Raw genomic sequence first — 23129 nt, 5'->3', positions numbered from 1 at the left:
AATTCTTTTACAGCGATTTGTCTACCTAGGCGCCCACTTGCTGTGGTATAAATTTCACGAAGTTTCGTGCAGCGTGTCAAAAATTATTCCAGATGAAAGCCGAAAGGAGAGAAAAAAGTCTGCACACTCACGTTGATAATCCTGTCATCGACGATGGAACCTACGTCAAAATGGATTTCGGACAGCTTCCTAGCCAAAAATTCTACATGGTGACGGCACGAGGAGTAGTTCCTGCAAAGTTTAAGTTTGCTTTTTGGACAAACTTGCAAAAAAAATGGATGACTTCGGCAAGGGATATGCAACTGTGGGGCAAAGACCTAAGTGTTTGTGACGAATAAGACGATGGACTCGAAGCTGTACAACGAGGAATCTCTCAAAAACCGCGATCGACCTTCCATAAAGCCCATAAAGGTCCCGTGAAGTTTTGGCCAGATTTGGCGAGTTGCCACTACAGCCGGGAAATCATCCAATGGTACCGCGATAATAACGAAGGTTCGATCGATAAAAACATAAATCCACGCAACTGCTCACAGCTCCGGCCCATCGAGACATTTTGGGCAGTAATGAAGCGGAAGCTTAAGAAAAGTAGAAAAACAGCTCGGGACGCGACTCAGATGACCAAAATGTGGAACAAATGTGCCAAGGAAGTTGACTCTGGAGGTGTGCAACTTTTGATGAGAGGAATAAAGAAGAAGGTGCGAATTTTCACTAGAAACAAGAAGAAATTATTTGAATCAATAATTTTTCCTTAAAGTACAGTGAATTACCCTTGTTTTGATGTATTAACCTTATTTGTACATCAATCCGTTACCGAGATACAGATGATTTTATTATTCCGGATTCTAAATGGACATAGCTTTATTATGCGTTTTTATAAAAGTTCAGAATATGCAATAATGCCCATGTGACTCAACTTATATGAAAGGTATATTCCCACTAATTGGAACATTAAATGTTTAGTAGAAATCTAAAACATTTTATCTGTAGGACTGCACAATGAAAATTAAGCTGACAATGCAAATAGAGGAGGAAGTGAGAATAGTTAATAATTCAAATATCTGCCATTAGTTGAAACAAAAATGCTAATCATATCATATCTAGGTTCAGTGAATTACAACTCGCGAAATGATTATCTTTTGGCTGATTATGCGTACTCCATAATCCCATCTTGCCGTTAAGCGCACAGTAAGTACACAAGGTTTTCCATCTGGTAAAGAATAGAATGTGATTTAATTTTCGACATTCTCTTCCTGTAAGTCATTCATTTTTCAACGTTCAAGCAGATAAGGTTACCACCCCAACAGCTCTGAAATGGCAGACGGTGTAGTGTCAGCAGCAGCGCACTCCGGTTTTAGCACCCAGTAAACAGATTTTCAACAACACGACGGACGACCCGGTAGCATGTTCCATTTCAGTCGTACGGTACGAGGTACAACGAGAGCATCCGTTCATTCCCGGAATTGTGCTTGTAATCCACCTATCTTTGCGTCAACTGCAATTGTTACACACTACCAGTAAGAGATGAATTTATTTCTTCCTGTTTGTTGGACGAGTTGAACTGGGTTGGAATGGGCGAGTGTTACAAAACGCACAATATACGCTCTTACGCCTGCCTGTTATAAGAGTTGTATTTAACCCAAACATGGTCTTGATTTGTAGCTGCGTATCTTCTGCAAAGCTAAGGAAGTGGTAGTGTGCAATTTGCTTCGTATTTTTACGAAGAACAACTAGGGGGAATGACGGCTTTGGCAGGTTTTGTTCTATTATTGGCAGGGGTTTTTTTATGTCTGACTATGCTCAAATTTGGCCTAAACATTCTTTGCATATTGTGCGGTGCACAACGTCACGAATGAGACGGAAACGGACCCAACAATGTGCGGTGCACAATGTCAAAAACGGAAACGGGAAACGGACTCTTCCTTCCGGGGGTGCAGTCAAAAATTTGCTACTGGCTAACACTCAACAGGCCAGAGAACAACATGTAATCCATGTGCAAGGCGAACCGATATCCACGAAAGATTACCGGAAGGGTCTTATAATGGATCGGCTCGCTGGGATACAATGTTGTTTCTTGTTGAGGCTCCAGCAACGGGGATCTTGACTGAGGAAAGCAACAGATTGTCCGTGTGCAGTCGAAACGGTGTCCACATTAGATTACCACTGGTGAGGTCTAATGTGGATCGTATCGAACGGACAATTCTTGACTGTTTGATTCCTCCAACGATGCTCCGATGAGCGGCAGAACGGGTGGACTGTATGGTAGTGGATCAGCAGCAGCAATCGGTTCTCTTGCAGCAGCGCAGTAGAAACTGGATCTGGATGGTGGTCTGGTAGCAGAATAAAACTCCGGGTTCGCTTTTCCTCTCGATGTATATTCGTTGACAGTCAAATACAAAATTCAAAATCTGCACGAAAGTGCCTGGCTATTTATAGTTAAATTGTTTGAATGTGTGTGTGTCAGATGGACATTAAACTAATCTCCAAGCTCACCCCATTACCATGGCAACGCCAATACAACAAAACCTAACTGTTCCTGGTAGGCAGAGCTTGCTTTGTTAATTGCAAGATTGAATTCAAATTTATTTTTTGTTTACGATTTAAGGGAAAGGTACTATTTTAATGTACATCTATAGACTAAACTAATCATAGGTTCGAATCAATTATCGCAATTTCATACATATAAATAACACACAAAAGTAGAAACAAAAATTACACGTTCGGAACCGAACATTCTCCCCCCGGGCTGATATGTGGATCTGCAGGTGCGAGAGCTTTATCGTTTTCTTCAATTGGGAGAGGTGCTAGTCTTGAGCCTGAGCGACGGTATACCCCGGTAGATGTTTTTACGTCTACCACCCTTATAACTGAATCATTGCCAGGATACACCTTCAAAATCGTACCCAATTTCCATGACTGTGGGGGGAGATTATCTTCTTTAATTAGAACAATAAGCCCGGGAACCACATTTGACGATCCTTTGACCCATTTAGAGCGAGCTTGCAATGTGTTCAAGTATTCATTCGACCAACGTTTCCAAAATTGTTCACGGAGAGACTGGAGATACTTCCAACGAGTCAAATGATTCACAGGAGTTCCTTCAAATGTGGGTTCAGGGACAGCAACAAGCTCTCTGCCGATAAGAAAATGGCCAGGGGTTAAGGCAGACGGTTCATGGGGATCTAAGGAATTGGCAAAAAGGGGACGCGAATTTAGTACTGCTTCTATTTGGGTGAGCACAGTGTAAAATTCTTCGTAGCTGAGACAGGCATTGGCCAAAACCTTTTTTAAATGGGTTTTCGTACTCTTCACCCCAGCCTCCCATAAACCCCCAAAATTCGGCGAACGAGGTGGGATGAACTTCCAAACAATTTCACGGGCACAACAGAAGTCATTAATTTTTCCCTTGGCTTGATCATCGCGGAACATTAAATAAAGCTGATGGAGGTCTGACTTTGCACCAGCAAAATTTGTGCCATGGTCGGAATGGATTTCATCTACTAAGCCGCGACGACTAACGAATCTTTGCAGGGCTGCTACAAAGGCCGCGGACGATAAATCGGATACTAATTCTAAATGTATGGCCTTGGTTACGAAACATATAAAAATACAAATATAGGCCTTCACTCGTACGAACTTTCGAAAACCGACCTTTATAAATACCGGTCCGGCAAAATCCACGCCGGTACGAGAAAACGGTGCAGCTGGAACTACGCGAGCTTCGGGTAAACGTCCCATTACGGGTTGCAGACAACGAGGGTTCGATCGGAAACAGGTGACGCACTTTCTCAACACCTTGCGAATGGTTGATTTGGCGTTAATCAACCAAAATTTTTGACGCATGAGCGACATTAGTCCGGATGGTCCTAGGTGGAGATTTTCCAAATGCATATCACGTATCAGCATTTCAGAGACATGACTTTTGTTCGGTAGCAAGATTTGGTGTCGAGCATCATACGACAAGCGAGAGTTTTCTAATCTTCCTCCTACTCTCAACAATCCATCTACCAACACAGGATCTAGTGCTGCTAAACGACGGCTGGGCTTTCCCGAGGAAATTAAGTCAAATTCATCGGACAATTCAAGGCGTTGACACAATCCAACAATAGCAATCAATGATTTGCGCAATTCAGATACTGTCAAATGGTTATGACATACTCGATTTGCTCGATTGAGTCTGCAGTTGTTCGCAAAGCGTAAAACGTACCCAACAACTCTCTGCAATTTTCGGAATGAACCAAAGGCTTCGAGAAACGGAACATCTTGCAGAACAACTGGAACACAGGTAGTTGGTAACATCGGAATCATGTTGGGTACATCTGACTCTGGTAACGAGTCTGGAACGGCGACATCATATTGGCATAGTTTCAAAAAAGGTGGTCCGTACCACCACAGACTATTCATCGCTAGGTTCTGAGGCAACTGCCCTCTAGACACCACATCTGCCGGGTTGTCTTCGGAACGGACATACGACCAAACGCAATCATTGGTGGATGAATTGATCTCCGTCACACGGTTGCGGACAAAAACATCGAGTTGGCTGGCGGGCTTTTGTAACCAAGCGAGTACAATTTGGCTGTCAGACCATAAACAGATACGCTGAATGTCAATCTTCAACGATAATACACACTTGGGAACCAATCTGGACAGCAACAAGGCGGCACACAACTCCATTTTGGGAATTGTCAATGGCTTGAGAGGGGCAATTCTTGACTTGCTGCAGAGTAGCGAAACTTTAACATCAGTGCTAGAAACAACTCTTACGTAAATAACTGCTCCATAAGCACGACTAGAAGCGTCGGCAAAACCATGTATTTCGATACATTCGGCGTCCACCAATCCAACGAAGCGGGGAATTTTTATCATTTCAACGTACTTCAGGGATTGTCTGAACGTAAGCCAAGACTGCAGAATATCACCTTCCAAGCGGTCGTCCCATCCTACTTCATCCTTCCATAAACGTTGCATGATCTCCTTCGCTAGGACGATCACGGGAGCAACCATTCCTAACGGATCAAACAACCGAGCGATTTCAGAGAGTACGATACGTTTGGTTGGCGAAGTCACGAGTTGGAATGTCAATCCACAATGGAAGCGGAAGGAATCGGCATCAGGATCCCACAGTAGGCCTAAAGTTTTAATAACTTTGTTGACATCAGAATTTTCAAATTCCAAATACTTCTCGCGGTCTTCCTCATCGACGGTGTCTAGAATGGTTGCATCGCTTGCACACCATTTATGAACTGGGAAACCTCCTGACTTCATCAAATTCGTCAAGTCAGAACGAAGCTGCACGGCTTGTTCAATGGTATCCGCTCCTGTTACCACGTCATCTACGTAGATATCTTCTTCTATGGTCTTCGATGCTATTGGGAATCGTTGGGATTCGTCTCGGGCAAGCTGTAGCAGTGTTCGAGTAGCCAGATACGGGGCGCTGGCTGTCCCTGTAGGTCACGGTTGTCAATTCGAGTGTCTGAAGCGGGTCATTGGGATTATTCCTCCAAAAAATTCGCTGTAGACTGGAATGATTCTCATCAACACGAATCCTTCTATACATTTTGGAAATATCGGCTGTTATCGCGAAGCGATGTTTACGGAATCGGAGAATGATGGAAAATAGGTCATCCTGAACAGTAGGGCCGACCATCAGAACATTATTTAGAGATGGACCTGTTGTTCGTGCCGAGGCGTCAAAAACAACTCTCAAACGGGTGGAGGAACTGCTTGGCTTTAGGACTGCGTGATGGGGCAAGTAGTGAACCAACTTTCCAGGGGGGTCGTCCAAATCGGAAACTTGCTTACAATGGGACAAATCCTTGTACGCATTCTTCAACTCGGCATTTTTGGATAATCGTTGCTCTAGCATGTGAAAACGTTTCAAAGCTAACGATCGGTTGGTTCCTAACTCATTTACTGATTCCTTCAACGGTAGTTGGACAGTATAGGTTCCATCCAGGTTACGAGAGGTAGTGGAATTAAAGATTTGCTCACAATCCTGCTCCTCCTTGGACACGGCATCGACAGACTCAACAGCCTCAACAGACCAAAACTTCTCCATACATTCTGATAATGGCCGTAGACTGGCTGTATAGCAATGCTGATTATCATCCACATCCTCAGCACCACCAGCTACAACCCACCCCAGTCTGGTTTCCTTAAGAATGGGTAGCCTGTTGCCTAGCAACAACTGTCCGGGCAACATCAAATGGAAGAACAGTTTAACTCCAATCAATAATTGGATTTCTCCTGGGATATGGAAGGTAGGATCGGCAAGCAACAAACCAGAGGGAATTTTCCATGATCGAGGATCCATTTTTTGACCAGGGAGGGTACCTGTCACCACATCGGTGACCAAACACTCGATTTGAGCTTGGTAGTTCATACAACGGGAACGGAATGTAAGTGTTGTTTTCTTATCAAGTACCGATCTTTTACCGGCTGCTCCAAATACTTGCACATGGGTGGGTAACTGGCTGATCCCCAAGCCTTCCACAAAGGAACGGGAAACTAGATGTGGTTGGGAACCACAATCGAGGAATGCGCGACAAGGGTGGGTATTTCCATGGCAGTCAAGGACATCAACCATGGCCGTGAGCAAAAGCGTGCCATCGGAACGAGAAACCTTATGTACGGGATTGGACAAGGACGAAACACTTTCAACTGTGGGCGGAACATGAGTACTTCCAATAATTTGGGTGGGTTCAGGTTTGAATCTTGGAGATTCGACAACGGGCTTTGGATTTGGTTTGGCAAACTTGGGCTCATGAAGTAGTGTATTGTGTCTGCTTTGACACTCCTGGCAAGATTTTGTCGAAGGGCATTTTGAGGCAATATGGCCTTTCCTCAGGCAATTGAAACAAATATTAAGCTCTCTTACCTTGATTCTACGCTGGGGTACCGTCAGGGATAGAAACTTGTCGCACTTGAAATTGGGGTGGCTCGCACTGCAGATCTCACACATTGTCTCACTATTAGTTACCGGTGTAACCATAGCAAACGATCTCGCCGGTGGGGGCTTCGGAATGGATTTCAGGCTGGACTCCTTAGCTGACGTCGGTCTCGGATGGCTTGCTTCACAACGCTCCAACAACGAACATCGCTCCTTCAAATATTGCACGGTATCTTCGTATGTCGGGATTTCCTTATGAGGAATGATGGCTTCCCACTGCTTCCTCGTCTCGGGATCGAACGCATCGGACAGAACGACGACGACAAATCTTTCAGAGACGCCTTCCAAATCCTGATTTAACAGCTTCAGTCCTTCGACGTGGCGGGTTACTTCGTTCAGCAGTTCCCTCAGCTGCTTGGAACACTCCTTGCTCATCCGTTTTAGGCTCAGCAATCCATGGATGTGAGCATCTACTGCCTTCCTTTCGTCCTCGAAAATGTCAAGCAGCAACGCCCAGGCGTGGGGGAAATTGCCTTCGCTAAGCGTTTTTGGGTCGATAATCTTGGCAGCAGAACCACCCGCTAGTGCTCTCTCGAGGTGGTGTAGTTTTACTGCGTTGGAGTCCCTTGATCGGGCCATGATATCCGAAAATATTTGCTTGAATCGTGGCCAATTTTCCGGCTTCCCATCAAACGAAGGGATAGGAACCGGGAGCGGTTGCTGTTGCACAACAATTTGCGACTGTTGGGCACCCGATGGTTGGACGGGAGTGACTTGCGGGGTTGCGGATTCTATTAGAGCTTCCACCATCGTAGCGGTTTCCATATGGTGGTACTCAAACTGGATGTACGTTGCGTCATTGTCGTCTAGCTTCTCTGGTGGCAGCATTGCGGTAATTTGGTGGTGGAAGTTGAGATACTCCTGGAAGTGAGACTCCAAATTCTTCACATATACCCTCAACTGGGCGAGGGTAAATTGAACAACACCGGCTCCTTCGACATCTTCAACTGCTTTCCGGATCCTGGTCACTTTGGCCTTCGCTTGGCCACGGAGATGCACAAGTGTTTTCAGTTCCGCCATTTTGTCGTTAGCACTTTTCTGGGGCGTGTGCTTCAACGACATTGATGCACTACACTGTCACTTCACTACTTTACTGTCCTTTTTCTTCGCCCCAAGCGGGCACACACACACACACAACTGTACTGTCTTGGCCGAAACTTGTTCGGACGTATTTCAAATTTTCACTTAACTTGCGCGACTGTACTTTCGGAACGCGAAAGCCGCCGACCGGATGGTCGATTCACGGCGGAACTACTTGATTCTCTACCAGAGCCACGGAGGAAACATTCAACTGCAACTGCAAGGCACCGATGCTGCTATCCGGTTCGGTTTGGACCAAACAATGTGCGGTGCACAACGTCACGAATGAGACGGAAACGGACCCAACAATGTGCGGTGCACAATGTCAAAAACGGAAACGGGAAACGGACTCTTCCTTCCGGGGGTGCAGTCAAAAATTTGCTACTGGCTAACACTCAACAGGCCAGAGAACAACATGTAATCCATGTGCAAGGCGAACCGATATCCACGAAAGATTACCGGAAGGGTCTTATAATGGATCGGCTCGCTGGGATACAATGTTGTTTCTTGTTGAGGATCCAGCAACGGGGATCTTGACTGAGGAAAGCAACAGATTGTCCGTGTGCAGTCGAAACGGTGTCCACATTAGATTACCACTGGTGAGGTCTGTAGGAAATAGTACAATATCATTTGGTATCCGCTTCTGTTAAAGATAATATTAGTTTAAAACAATCGTGTCATACACGTATTCTAGTATTTCATACTTTGAAGTTTGTACGACAAATTATTAGAGTGAAAGAAAACAAACATTCATCTGCCGTGAACGCGAGATATGGAGATCCCCTTGGACAGCAAATAATTCTATTCGAGCGGAGAGCGGAGAGAGTAATCCGCTGTAGGGCTTCTCTCAGTTCGAGGATAATCAGTTTTGTGACGAACGTTGCTGAAAACGGATGTTAAAGTGAGGTGATGAAAAAAATGAAAAAAAATGAAAAGAAAAATAATAAAAAGTGAAATTATAAAATTGATTTGTTGTTTGTCAGTGTTATTTAATTAATAGTTGAAGAAACCCGACAATGGCATGGTCGGTATATAATAGTTTACGCTCCCTATTCATGGCGTTGGCGTGCCGTTTTTGTAGTGTGAACGAAAGTGTTTGGTGATGCGATGCGGCCATTTTTTAACTCATTGGAATTTTTACTTTGCCGGATTATTCAAGTAAGTTTTGTTTTCTTTTTGCTGAATTGCGCTTTGAAGTTCAAGCGCAGTTTTGTTGATTGCCGATATGCCAAACCCGAGCTAGAGCAGGAAATAATGATGTATACACACACATTGCTGTACAGGGTTGTTGAAGATTTTTGTCTAATTATAATCATATTACAGGGCTGTTTGCGAATATTGTAATTGAATAAAATTGTATTGAAGAATGCGTACAGGGTTGTTGAAGATTTTTGTCTAATTATAATCATATTACAGGGCTGTTTGCGAATATTGTAATTGAATAAAATTGTATTGAAGAATGCGATTGCTAAACACATTGTATTGAAAATCTTTTTGATTCTGAATTTGGCCACTTGGCGGCGTTAGTTTATACGAGAACATTACATATTTGAATATGATATTTTGGAATTTGTGAGATTTTAAAAGTTGACATCTTTAACAAAGTTTTTCGAAGCGACGAACACCCCGAATAAAATGAAATTATACAACGATCTTTCTAGTTATCGTTTTTAGAGTATAGAAAATTATAATTGAATGTTTTATGGAATCATATAAAATACTGTACGTTAATTATACCTTGAATGATATTTACGGTAGCCCTTATAATATTTTGGTTTTGGATGATACATTGAATGGGTTGTTAAGTATCGTTACCATTCAAAAACATCGACTTTTGCATGGATTTTTGCGAAGCAATTTTACCATGAATCATTGATTTATCTTCATTTTTGTTTCGTATGATCATTCAGGTTTTGATTATATTCAACAAAGACGATAAATAGTAAGATTCTTCTACGATTCAGCTGTTAATCCGAATTAAACGCTGTACGATAATCTTTTAATTATACGATTAGGGTATTGTAATATGTATAATATTATATTTCAAACTTTAGTAGGATAATGTCTTATTCTTTCCTCAGTAATAAAATTAGCCAGCACGAAAAAGTATCTGTTATATATTTAATTTATTGCCTAATATAGCTATCATAATCATATCAAAACATATTTTGCCACACTCACCGCCATTACCGAGTGCAGGACACTGGATACATAAGCTGCGTTTATACGACCTCTTCCGTACGGATGTCCACTCAACAATTTCACCTGGAAATTATATTAAATAGAAGAATTAATCCACGGCGCTTTCCTTATACACTATGATGTACAAACAAACATGCGTTTAGGTTCAGCCACTTTCGCGACTTTCGTTTTAAGATTTGTTTTATTTGCTCCCACGTCTCGTTCGTGATACTAAAGCCCTGAACCAAGCCCTGAACGCACAATGTAAGGGAATGGCAGAATTTGGGGTAATAACAGAATTCGACCGTTAGTTAAGCCCCAAACACAATGTCAGCGGAATGGCAACGGAAACGGCAAATTCGACAGTTAGCCCATATATTTTCTGTCAAATATGCCGTTTCCGTTGCCGTTCCGCTGACATTGTGTTTGGAGCTTTAGTCTGTCAAATTCTACTGTTTTCGTCACCGTTATTTTACATTGCGTTCAATACTTGAAGATCATGATCAGAACGGAGGAAGGCACAAGGCATAACATCTAGAGACCAATCATTACCAACTAACATCGGTCCAATATTTGAATGGTTTTTGCGATTGGCCCCGCCGCAATGCGGCATCACACCGGATACTTCGCGATGGGGGTCTTAGTGTATGCATCAGGATTCTGGCACGGTCTGTCAGAATACCGTTCTATTATTGGAACGACGTTAGGTTTTAACTTTTACACCCCAAAGACCACATACATTGAAGGACGGCCAGCACAGAAGATTATTACCTTCGGAAGCATATCACTTGGCCCAAGGTTGATCCCGATTAGCTGAATCCAGTAGAAAAGGCGGAGAAGCGTACAACCGGCGCTCGATCACGGCGCTTCCCCGTGTAGCGTATGGGAGGAAATGGATGATTCTAGAAACAAACAGAAATGGGAGAAACAAGAATAGATTCATTTAGCATTTAATATAATTATGTTTTGACTTACATGCATTTGAGATCACCACCAACTTGAGGAAAAACTATTTATAATGATATTTATAAAGTCTGCCCGACCAACTGCCGACAGAATTGACACTTCAACGTGCTTCAACACTGAAAATGAAAACACTTCTTTTTCTGCAGTCGGGTGTGGAAAGCTACCCAAATTATATCATGTATGATTTTTTTCTTATGAGAATATTTTTCATTTCTCATTCCAGGTATCTTTATTATAAGATGTACAATCTGTCAATAATTTGGTATGATCAGGGCGGTAAAAAACTTAATCATATGATTGCACATGTATCGTACAGCTAATGATGATTACAAGCGGAATAGAATACTTATAATATGAAATATTCAGCATACGATTTATTTCTATGCGGGACGTTGTATTGAAGATCGTTTTGCTTTTGAAATTGGCCAATTGGCGGCGCTGGTTTATACGAAAACATAGTCTGGAAAAGATATCGCGGAAATCATGGGATTTTAAAAGTTAACATCTTCGACAGAGTTGTTCGGAGGGAGGACGAACACGTTGTATTGAAGATCGTTTTGGTTTTGAATTCAACCACTTGGCAGCGCTGTGTATACGAAAACATCATTTGGGTAAGATATCTCGGAATTCATCAGATTTTGAGCATTGACATCTATATCAAAGTTGATCGGAAGAACGAACATGTTGTATTTAACATCTTTTTGGTTTTGAAATTGGCCAATTGGCGGCGCTAGTTTATACGAAAACATAGTCTGGAAAAGATATCACGGAATTTATATGATTTTGAAAGTTGACATCTATGACAAATTTGTTCGTAGGGACGAACACTAGTACACATGATTGGACTGGATATCTAAGAATCTGATATCCATTCGCTTTGTGGCAAAGGTCAAGACCATTATATTGAGAATAAGTTTAGTTGAGTTTCATTCGCTTTGGGTTAAATATCCCGGAAACTATTACAGATTTATCTTCTACAAAATGGTTAAGAAGGTCTAGACCAGTTCAGACTAGTTCAGTTTAAGATTCACTAGCTTGCTGGGAACGCTGTTGCCATGTGTATGAGTTAGAAAGTGTAAACTGAGATGAACTGAGAATATTATTGGAATTTTCCTTGTGAATAATAATTGCATTCAGTAACGTTTGATAAGTGGAATGATATGAAGAAATCCAATCTCCAAGTGGTTTGGTGCGTCTCTGAGTGGACGTTTGATCCGGGTGGATCCTATAGAAGCAGATTTAATCTCCGATTGATGAACTCTGACTATGACTGCATGTCAAAGATCAGCTTATGCGTGTATTAGTTTAGAAAGTGTAAGCTGGGATGAACTGAGGATATTATTGGAATTTTTCTGGTTTTGATGCAAGATTGATTTTCTAGAGCCTGGTAAGTTCTACCCATGACTGCATGAACAAGATCAGCTGGTGCCTTTTATTAGTGTTAGAAAGTGTAAACTGAGATAAACTTTGAATATTAATGGAATTTTCCTGATTGTGAATAATAATTGTATTTAGCAACGTTTGATAAGTGTGAATGGTATAAAGAAATCCAATCTCCGAGTGGGTTGGTGCGTCTCTGTGTGGACGTTTGATCCGGGTGGATCACATGAAAAATCCAATCTCCGAGTGGATTGGTGCGTCTCTGAGAAGACGTTTGATCCGGGTGGATCCTATAGAAGCAAATTTAATATTGCTTTTTGCATTGAAACTTTTCGTTTCGTCGTTGAAGACAATGACGTTTGTCTCCAGCGACTGCCTCCCCGATAGACCTTTTATACATGTTTTCACTCATACATGAATAATACTGTCAAAACTTGCATTTGAAAATGAAAAATTCAGCTAAAAGCTCTATTTTTGACATCGGTGCATTCACACAAACGATCGACATTAATTGTCAAAAATCAGGGTTACCAACTTTATAACTTTCCCCTTGTCGCCGAGTCTTGCGCTGAGTACTCGGCGCGGAAACCCAAAGGTAGGAATAAAATTTTGGGATTTATGCGCAATATCCGATTGATAAGCTCTAACGATGACTGCATGACAAAGATTAGCTGATGCGTGTATTAGTGTTAGAAAGTGTAAGCTGTGATGAACTGAGAATATTATTGGAATTTTTCTGGTTTTGATGCAAGATTGATTTTCTAGAGCCTGGTAAGCTCTACCCATGACTGCATGAACAAGATCAGCTGTTGCCATGTATTAGTGTTAGAAAGTGTAAACTGAGATGAACTGAGAATATTATTGGAATTTTTCTGGTTTTGATGCAAGATTGATTTTCTAGAGCCTGGTAAGCTCTACCCATGACTGCATGAACAAGATCAGCTGGTGCCTTTTATTAGTGTTAGAAAGTGTAAACTGAGATGAACTGAGAATATTATTGGAATTTTTCTGGTTTTGATGTAAGATTCATTTTCTAGAGCCTGGTAAGCTCTACCCATGACTGCATGAACAAGATCAGCTGTTGCCATGTATTAGTGTTAGAAAGTGTAAACTGAGATGAACTGAGAATATTATTGGATTTTTTTCTGGTTTTGATGCAAGATTGATTTTCTAGAGCCTGGTAAGCTCTACCCATGACTGCATGGACAAGATCAGTTGGTGCCATGTATTAGTGTTAGAAAGTGTAAACTGAGATGAACTGAGAATATTATTGGAATTTTTCTGGTTTTGGTGCAAGATTGATTTTCTAGAGCCTGGTAAGTTCTACCCATGATTGCATGAACAAGATCAGCTGTTGCCATGTATTAGTGTTAGAAAGTGTAAACTGAGATGAACTGAGAATATTATTGGAATTTTTCTGGTTTTGCTGCAAGATTGATTTTCTAGAGCCTGGTAAGTTCTACCCATGACTGCATGAACAAGATCAGCTGGTGCCTTTTATTAGTGTTAGAAAGTGTAAACTGAGATAAACTGAGAATATTAATGGAATTTTCCTGATTGTGAATAATAATTGTATTTAGCAACGTTTGATAAGTGTGAATGGTATAAAGAAATCCAATCTCCGAGTGGGTTGGTGCGTCTCTGTGTGGACGTTTGATCCGGGTGGATCACATGAAAAATCCAATCTCCGAGTGGATTGGTGCGTCTCTGAGAAGACGTTTGATTCGGGTGGATCCTATAGAAGCAAATTTAATATTGCTGTTTGCATTGAAACTTTTCGTTTCGTCGTTGAAGACAATGACATTTGTCTCCAGCGACTGCTTCCCCGATAGACCTTTTATACATGTTTTTCACTCATACATGAATAATACTGTCAAAACTTGCATTTGACAATGAAAAATTCAGCTAAAAGCTCTATTTTTAGACATCGGTGCACTCACACAAACAATCGACATTAATTGTCAAAAATCAGGGTTACCAACTTTATAACTTTCCCCTTGTCGCCGAGTCTTGCGCTGAGTACTCGGCGCGGAAACCCAAAGGTAGGAATAAAATTTTGGGATTTATGCGCAATATCCGATTGATAAGCTCTAACGATGACTGCATGACAAAGATTAGCTGATGCGTGTATTAGTGTTAGAAAGTGTAAGCTGTGATGAACTGAGAATATTATTGGAATTTTTCTGGTTTTGATGCAAGATTGATTTTCTAGAGCCTGGTAAGCTCTACCCATGACTGCATGAACAAGATCAGCTGTTGCCATGTATTAGTGTTAGAAAGTGTAAACTGAGATGAACTGAGAATATTATTGGAATTTTTCTGGTTTTGATGCAAGATTGATTTTCTAGAGCCTGGTAAGCTCTACCCATGACTGCATGAACAAGATCAGCTGGTGCCTTTTATTAGTGTTAGAAAGTGTAAACTGAGATGAACTGAGAATATTATTGGAATTTTTCTGGTTTTGATGTAAGATTCATTTTCTAGAGCCTGGTAAGCTCTACCCATGACTGCATGAACAAGATCAGCTGTTGCCATGTATTAGTGTTAGAAAGTGTAAACTGAGATGAACTGAGAATATTATTGGATTTTTTTCTGGTTTTGATGCAAGATTGATTTTCTAGAGCCTGGTAAGCTCTACCCATGACTGCATGGACAAGATCAGTTGGTGCCATGTATTAGTGTTAGAAAGTGTAAACTGAGATGAACTGAGAATATTATTGGAATTTTTCTGGTTTTGGTGCAAGATTGATTTTCTAGAGCCTGGTAAGTTCTACCCATGATTGCATGAACAAGATCAGCTGTTGCCATGTATTAGTGTTAGAAAGTGTAAACTGAGATGAACTGAGAATATTATTGGAATTTTTCTGGTTTTGATGCAAGATTGATTTTCTAGAGCCTGGTAAGTTCTACCCATGACTGCATGAACAAGATCAGCTGGTGCCTTTTATTAGTGTTAGAAAGTGTAAACTGAGATGAACTGAGAATATTATTGGAATTTTCTGGTTTTGATGCAAGATTCATTTTCTAGAGCCTGGTAAGCTCTACCCATGACTGCATGAACAAGATCAGCTGGTGCCTTTTATTAGTGTTAGAAAGTGTAAACTGAGATGAACTGAGAAAATTATTGGAATTTTTCTGGTTTTGATGCAAGATTCATTTTCTAGAGCCTGGTAAGCTCTACCCATGACTGCATGAACAAGATCAGCTGTTGCCATGTATTAGTGTTAGAAAGTGTAAACTGAGATGAACTGAGAATATTATTGGATTTTTTTTCTGGTTTTGATGCAAGATTGATTTTCTAGAGCCTGGTAAGTTCTACCCATGATTGCATGAACAAGATCAGCTGTTGCCATGTATTAGTGTTAGAAAGTGTAAACTGAGATGAACTGAGAATATTATTGGAATTTTTCTGGTTTTGATGCAAGATTGATTTTCTAGAGCCTGGTAAGCTCTACCCATGACTGCATGAACAAGATCAGCTGGTGCCTTTTATTAGTGTTAGAAAGTGTAAACTGAGATGAACTGAGAATATTATTGGAATTTTTCTGGTTTTGATGTAAGATTCATTTTCTAGAGCCTGGTAAGCTCTACCCATGACTGCATGAACAAGATCAGCTGTTGCCATGTATTAGTGTTAGAAAGTGTAAACTGAGAAGAACTGAGAATATTATTGGATTTTTTTCTGGTTTTGATGCAAGATTGATTTTCTAGAGCCTGGTAAGCTCTACCCATGACTGCATGGACAAGATCAGTTGGTGCCATGTATTAGTGTTAGAAAGTGTAAACTGAGATGAACTGAGAATATTATTGGAATTTTTCTGGTTTTGGTGCAAGATTGATTTTCTAGAGCCTGGTAAGTTCTACCCATGATTGCATGAACAAGATCAGCTGTTGCCATGTATTAGTGTTAGAAAGTGTAAACTGAGATGAACTGAGAATATTATTGGAATTTTTCTGGTTTTGATGCAAGATTGATTTTCTAGAGCCTGGTAAGCTCTACCCATGACTGCATGAACAAGATCAGCTGGTGCCTTTTATTAGTGTTAGAAAGTGTAAACTGAGATGAACTGAGAATATTATTGGAATTTTTCTGGTTTTGATGTAAGATTCATTTTCTAGAGCCTGGTAAGCTCTACCCATGACTGCATGAACAAGATCAGCTGTTGCCATGTATTAGTGTTAGAAAGTGTAAACTGAGATGAACTGAGAATATTATTGGAATTTTTCTGGTTTTGATGCAAGATTCATTTTCTAGAGCCTGGTAAGCTCTACCCATGACTGCATGGACAAGATCAGTTGGTGCCATGTATTAGTGTTAGAAAGTGTAAACTGAGATGAACTGAGAATATTATTGGAATTTTTCTGGTTTTGGTGCAAGATTGATTTTCTAGAGCCTGGTAAGTTCTACCCATGATTGCATGAACAAGATCAGCTGTTGCCATGTATTAGTGTTAGAAAGTGTAAACTGAGATGAACTGAGAATATTATTGGAATTTTTCTGGTTTTGATGCAAGATTGATTTTCTAGAGCCTGGTAAGCTCTACCCATGACTGCATGAACAAGATCAGCTGGTGCCTTTTATTAGTGTTAGAAAGTGTAAACTGAGATGAACTGAGAATATTATTGGAATTTTTCTGGTTTTGATGTAAGATTCATTTTCTAGAGCCGGGTAAGCTCTACCCATGACTGCATGAACAAGATCAGCTGTTGCCATGTATTAGTGTTAGAAAGTGTAAACTGAGATGAACTGAAAATATTATTGGATTTTTTTCTGGTTTTGATGCAAGATTGATTTTCTAGAGCCTGGTAAGCTCTACCCATGACTGCATGGACAAGATCAGTTGGTGCCATGTATTAGTGTTAGAAAGTGTAAACTGAGATGAACTGAGAATATTATTGGAATTTTTCTGGTTTTGGTGCAAGATTGATTTTCTAGAGCCTGGTAAGTTCTACCCATGATTGCATGAACAAGATCAGCTGTTGCCATGTATTAGTGTTAGAAAGTGTAAACTGAGATGAACTGAGAATATTATTGGAATTTTTCTGGTTTTGATGCAAGATTGATTTTCTAGAGCCTGGTAAGTTCTACCCATGACTGCATGAACAAGATCAGCTGGTGCCTTTTATTAGTGTTAGAAAGTGTAAACTGAGATGAACTGAGAATATTATTGGAATTTTTCTGGTTTTGATGCAAGATTGATTTTCTAGAGCCTGGTAAGCTCTACCCATGACTGCATGAACAAGATCAGCTGGTGCCATGTATTAGTGTTAGAAAGTGTAAACTGAGATGAACTGAGAATATTATTGGAATTTTTCTGGTTTTGATGCAAGATTCATTTTCTAGAGCCTGGTAAGCTCTACCCATGACTGCATGAACAAGATCAGCTGTTGCCATGTATTAGTGTTAGAAAGTGTAAACTGAGATGAACTGAGAATATTATTGGATTTTTTTCTGGTTTTGATGCAAGATTGATTTTCTAGAGCCTGGTAAGTTCTACCCATGATTGCATGAACAAGATCAGCTGTTGCCATGTATTAGTGTTAGAAAGTGTAAACTGAGATGAACTGAGAATATTATTGGAATTTTTCTGGTTTTGATGCAAGATTGATTTTCTAGAGCCTGGTAAGTTCTACCCATGATTGCATGAACAAGATCAGCTGGTGCCTTTTATTAGTGTTAGAAAGTGTAAACTGAGATGAACTGAGAATATTGTTGAATTTTTCTGGTTTTGATGCAAGATTCATTTTCTAGAGCCTGGTAAGCTTTACACATGACTGCATAAACAAGATCAGCTGTTGCCATGTATTAGTGTTAGAAAGTGTAAACTGAGATGAACTGAGAATATTATTGGATTTTTTTCTGGTTTTGATGCAAGATTGATTTTCTAGAGCCTGATAAGTTTCTACCCATGATTTGCATGAACAAGATCAGCTGTTGCCATGTATTAGTGTTAGAAAGTGTAAACTGAGATGAACTGAGAATATTATTGGAATTTTTCTGGTTTTGATGCAAGATTGATTTTCTAGAGCCTGGTAAGTTCTACCCATGACTGCATGAACAAGATCAGCTGGTGCCTTATACTAGTGTTAGAAAGTGTAAACTGGGATGAACTGAGTAGAGATATTGGAATTTTTCTGGTTTTGATGCAAGATTGATTTTCTAGAGCCTGGTAAGTTCTACCCATGACTGCATGAACAAGATTAGCTGTTGCCATGTATTAGTGTTAGAAAGTGTAAACTGAGATAAACTGAGAATATTATTGGAATTTTCCTGATTGTGAATAATAATTGTATTTAGCAACGTTTGATAAGTGTAAATGGTATGAAGAAATCCAATCTCCGAGTGGGTTGGTGCGTCTCTGTGTGGACGTTTGATCCGGGTGGATCACATGGAAAAATCCAATCTCCGAGTGGATTGGTGCGTCTCTGAGATGACGTTTGATCCGGTGGATCCTATAGAAGCAAATTTAATATCCGATTGATAAGCTCTGACGATGACTGCATGACAAAGATTAGCTGATGCGTGTATTCGTGTTAGAAGGTGTAAGCTGAGATGAATCGAGAATGCTGTTGGAATTTTTCTGGTTTTGATGCAAGATTGATTTTTTAGAGCCTGGTAAGTTCTACCCATGACTGCATGAACAAGATCAGCTGTTGCCATGTATTAGTGTTAGAAAGTGTAAACTGAGATGAACTGAGAATATTATTGGAATTTTTCTGGTTTTGATGCAAGATTAATTTTCTAGAGCCTGGTAAGTTCTACCCATGATTGCATGAACAAGATCAGCTGTTGCCATGTATTAGTGTTAGAAAGTGTAAACTGGGATGAACTGAGTAGAGATATTGGAATTTTTCTGGTTTTGATGCAAGATTCATTTTCTAGAGCCTGGTAAGCTTTACACATGACTGTATAAACAAGATCAGCTGGTGCCTTTATTAGTGTTAGAAAGTGTAAACTGAGATGAACTGAGAATATTATTGGAATTTTTCTGGTTTTGATGCAAGATTCATTTTCTAGAGCCTGGTAAGCTCTCTACCCATGACTGCATGAACAAGATCAGCTGTTGCCATGTATTAGTGTTAGAAAGTGTAAACTGAGATGAACTGAGAATATTATTGGATTTTTTTTCTGGTTTTGATGCAAGATTGATTTTCTAGAGCCTGGTAAGTTCTACCCATGACTGCATGAACAAGATCAGCTGTTGCCATGTATTAGTGTTAGAAAGTGTAAACTGAGATGAACTGAGAATATTATTGGAATTTTTCTGGTTTTGATGCAAGATTGATTTTCTAGAGCCTGGTAAGTTCTACCCATGACTGCATGAACAAGATCAGCTGGTGCCTTATACTAGTGTTAGAAAGTGTAAACTGGGATGAACTGAGTAGAGATATTGGAATTTTCTGGTTTTGATGCAAGATTGATTTTCTAGAGCCTGGTAAGTTCTACCCATGACTGCATGAACAAGATTAGCTGTTGCCATGTATTAGTGTTAGAAAGTGTAAACTGAGATAAACTGAGAATATTATTGGAATTTTCCTGATTGTGAATAATAATTGTATTTAGCAACGTTTGATAAGTGTAAATGGTATGAAGAAATCCAATCTCCGAGTGGGTTGGTGCGTCTCTGTGTGGACGTTTGATCCGGGTGGATCACATGGAAAAATCCAATCTCCGAGTGGATTGGTGCGTCTCTGAGATGACGTTTGATCCGGGTGGATCCTATAGAAGCAAATTTAATATCCGATTGATAAGCTCTGACGATGACTGCATGACAAAGATTAGCTGATGCGTGTATTCGTGTTAGAAGGTGTAAGCTGAGATGAATCGAGAATGCTGTTGGAATTTTTCTGGTTTTGATGCAAGATTGATTTCTAAAGCCTGGTAAGTTCTACCCATGACTGCATGAACAAGATCAGTTGTTGCCATGTATTAGTGTTAGAAAGTGTAAACTGAGATGAACTGAGAATATTATTGGAATTTTTCTGGTTTTGATGCAAGATTCATTTTCTAGAGCCTGGTAAGCTCTACCCATGACTGCATGAACAAGATCAGCTGGTGCCTTTTATTAGTGTTAGAAAGTGTAAACTGAGATGAACTGAGTAGAGTTATTGGAATTTTTCTGGTTTTGATGCAAGATTGATTTTCTAGAGCCTGGTAAGCTCTACCCATGTCTGCATGAACAAGATCAGCTGTTGCCATGTATTAGTGTTAGAAAGTGTAAACTGAGATGAACTGAGAATATTATTGGATTTTTTTTTCTGGTTTTGATGCAAGATTGATTTTCTAGAGCCTGGTAAGTTCTACCCATGATTGCATGAACAAGATCAGCTGTTGCCATGTATTAGTGTTAGAAAGTGTAAACTGAGATGAACTGAGAATATTATTGGAATTTTTCTGGTTTTGATGCAAGATTGATTTTCTAGAGCCTGGTAAGTTCTACCCATGACTGCATGAACAAGATCAGCTGGTGCCTTATACTAGTGTTAGAAAGTGTAAACTGGGATGAACTGAGTAGAGATATTGGAATTTTTCTGGTTTTGATGCAAGATTGATTTTCTAGAGCCTGGTAAGTTCTACCCATGACTGCATGAACAAGAGATTAGCTGTTGCCATGTATTAGTGTTAGAAAGTGTAAACTGAGATAAACTGAGAATATTATTGGAATTTTCCTGATTGTGAATAATAATTGTATTTAGCAACGTTTGATAAGTGTAAATGGTATGAAGAAATCCAATCTCCGAGTGGGTTGGTGCGTCTCTGTGTGGACGTTTGATCCGGGTGGATCACATGGAAAAATCCAATCTCCGAGTGGATTGGTGCGTCTCTGAGATGACGTTTGATCCGGGTGGATCCTATAGAAGCAAATTTAATATCCGATTGATAAGCTCTGACGATGACTGCATGACAAAGATTAGCTGATGCGTGTATTCGTGTTAGAAGGTGTAAGCTGAGATGAATCGAGAATGCTGTTGGAATTTTTCTGGTTTTGATGCAAGATTGATTTTCTAGAGCCTGGTAAGTTCTACCCATGACTGCATGAACAAGATCAGTTGTTGCCATGTATTAGTGTTAGAAAGTGTAAACTGAGATGAACTGAGAATATTATTGGAATTTTCCTGATGTCAAGAATAATTGTATTTAGCAACGTTTGATAAGTGTAAATGGTATGAAGAAATCCAATCTCCGAGTGGGTTGGTGCGTCTCTGTGTGGACGTTTGATCCGGTGGGTCCTATAGAAGCAAATTTAATATCCGATTGATAAGCTCTGACGATGACTGCATGACAAAGATTAGCTGACGCGTGTATTAGTGTTAGAAAGTGTAAGCTGAGATGAATCGAGAATGCTGTTGGAAATTTTCTGGTTTTGATGCAAGATTGATTTTCTAGAGCCTGGTAAGCTCTACCCATGACTGCATGAACAAGATCAGTTGTTGCCATGTATTAGTGTTAGAAAGTGTAAATTTAGATAAACTAAGAATATTATTGGAATTTTTCTGGGTAGGTGCGTCTCTGTGTGGACGTTTGATCTGGGTGGATCACATGGAAAAATCCAATCTCCGAGTGGATTGGTGCGTCTCTGAGATGACGTTTGATCCGGGTGGATCCTATAGAAGCAAATTTAATATCCGATTGATAAGCTCTGACGATGACTGCATGACAAAGATTAGCTGATGCGTGTATTAGTGTTAGAAGGTGTAAGCTGAGATGAATCGAGAATGCTGTTGGAAATTTTCTGGTTTTGATGCAAGATTGATTTTCTAGAGCCTGGTAAGTTCTACCCATGACTGCATGAACAAGATCAGCTGGTGCCTTTTATTAGTGTCAGAAAGTGTAAACTGAGATGAACTGAGAATATTATTGGAATTTTTCTGGTTTCGATGCAAGATTGATTTTCTAGAGCCTGGTAAGCTCTACCCATGACTGCATGAACAAGATCAGCTGTTGCCATGTATTAGAGTTAGAAAGTGTAAACTGAGATGAGCTGAGAATATTATTGGATTTTTTTCTGGTTTTGCTGCAAGATTGATTTTCTAGAGCCTGGTAAGTTCTACCCATGACTGCATGAACAAGATCAGCTGGTGCCTTTTATTAGTGTTAGAAAGTGTAAACTGAGATGAACTGAGAATATTATTGGAATTTTCCTGATGTGAATAATTATTGTATTTAGCAACGTTTGATAAGTGTAAATGGTATGAAGAAATCCAATCTCCGAGTGGGTTGGTGCGTCTCTGTGTGGACGTTTGATCCGGTGGATCATGGAAAAATCAAACTCGAGTGGATTGGTGCGTCTCTGAGATGACGTTTAATCCGGGTGGATCCTATAGAAGCAAATTTAATATCCGATTGATAAGCTCTGACGATGACTGCATGACAAAGATTAGCTGATGCGTGTATTAGTGTTAGAAAGTGTAAGCTGAGAAGAATCGAGAATGCTGTTGGATTTTTTCTGGTTTTGATGCAAGATTGATTTTCTAGAGCCTGGTAAGTTCTACCCATGACTGCATGAACAAGATCAGCTGGTGCCTTTTATTAGTGTTAAAAAGTGTAAGCTGAGATGAACTGAGAATATTATTG

The 23129-nt window shown here is 40.2% G+C and overlaps 1 long non-coding RNA gene across 1 annotated transcript in view; it reads right to left on the bottom strand.

Moving 5' to 3' along the window:
• Positions 1 to 10133: 10133 nt before the first annotated feature.
• The window catches only part of LOC134217269 (uncharacterized), a 31196-nt gene continuing 18200 nt past the window's right edge, over positions 10134 to 23129 (bottom strand). Inside the window, exons 3-4 of the long non-coding RNA XR_009980970.1 lie at positions 10979 to 11109; positions 10134 to 10291 (exon numbers count right to left, since the gene is read on the bottom strand). This is a non-coding gene — a long non-coding RNA (uncharacterized LOC134217269). The remainder of the gene's footprint in view (positions 10292 to 10978; positions 11110 to 23129) is intronic.

This window comes from Armigeres subalbatus, chromosome 2 (genome assembly GCF_024139115.2).
Source record: "Armigeres subalbatus isolate Guangzhou_Male chromosome 2, GZ_Asu_2, whole genome shotgun sequence".
Taxonomy (NCBI): Eukaryota; Metazoa; Arthropoda; class Insecta; order Diptera; family Culicidae; genus Armigeres; species Armigeres subalbatus.
Note: the sequence above shows the minus strand (reverse complement) of the source record. Positions and strands in the feature narration are given on the sequence as shown.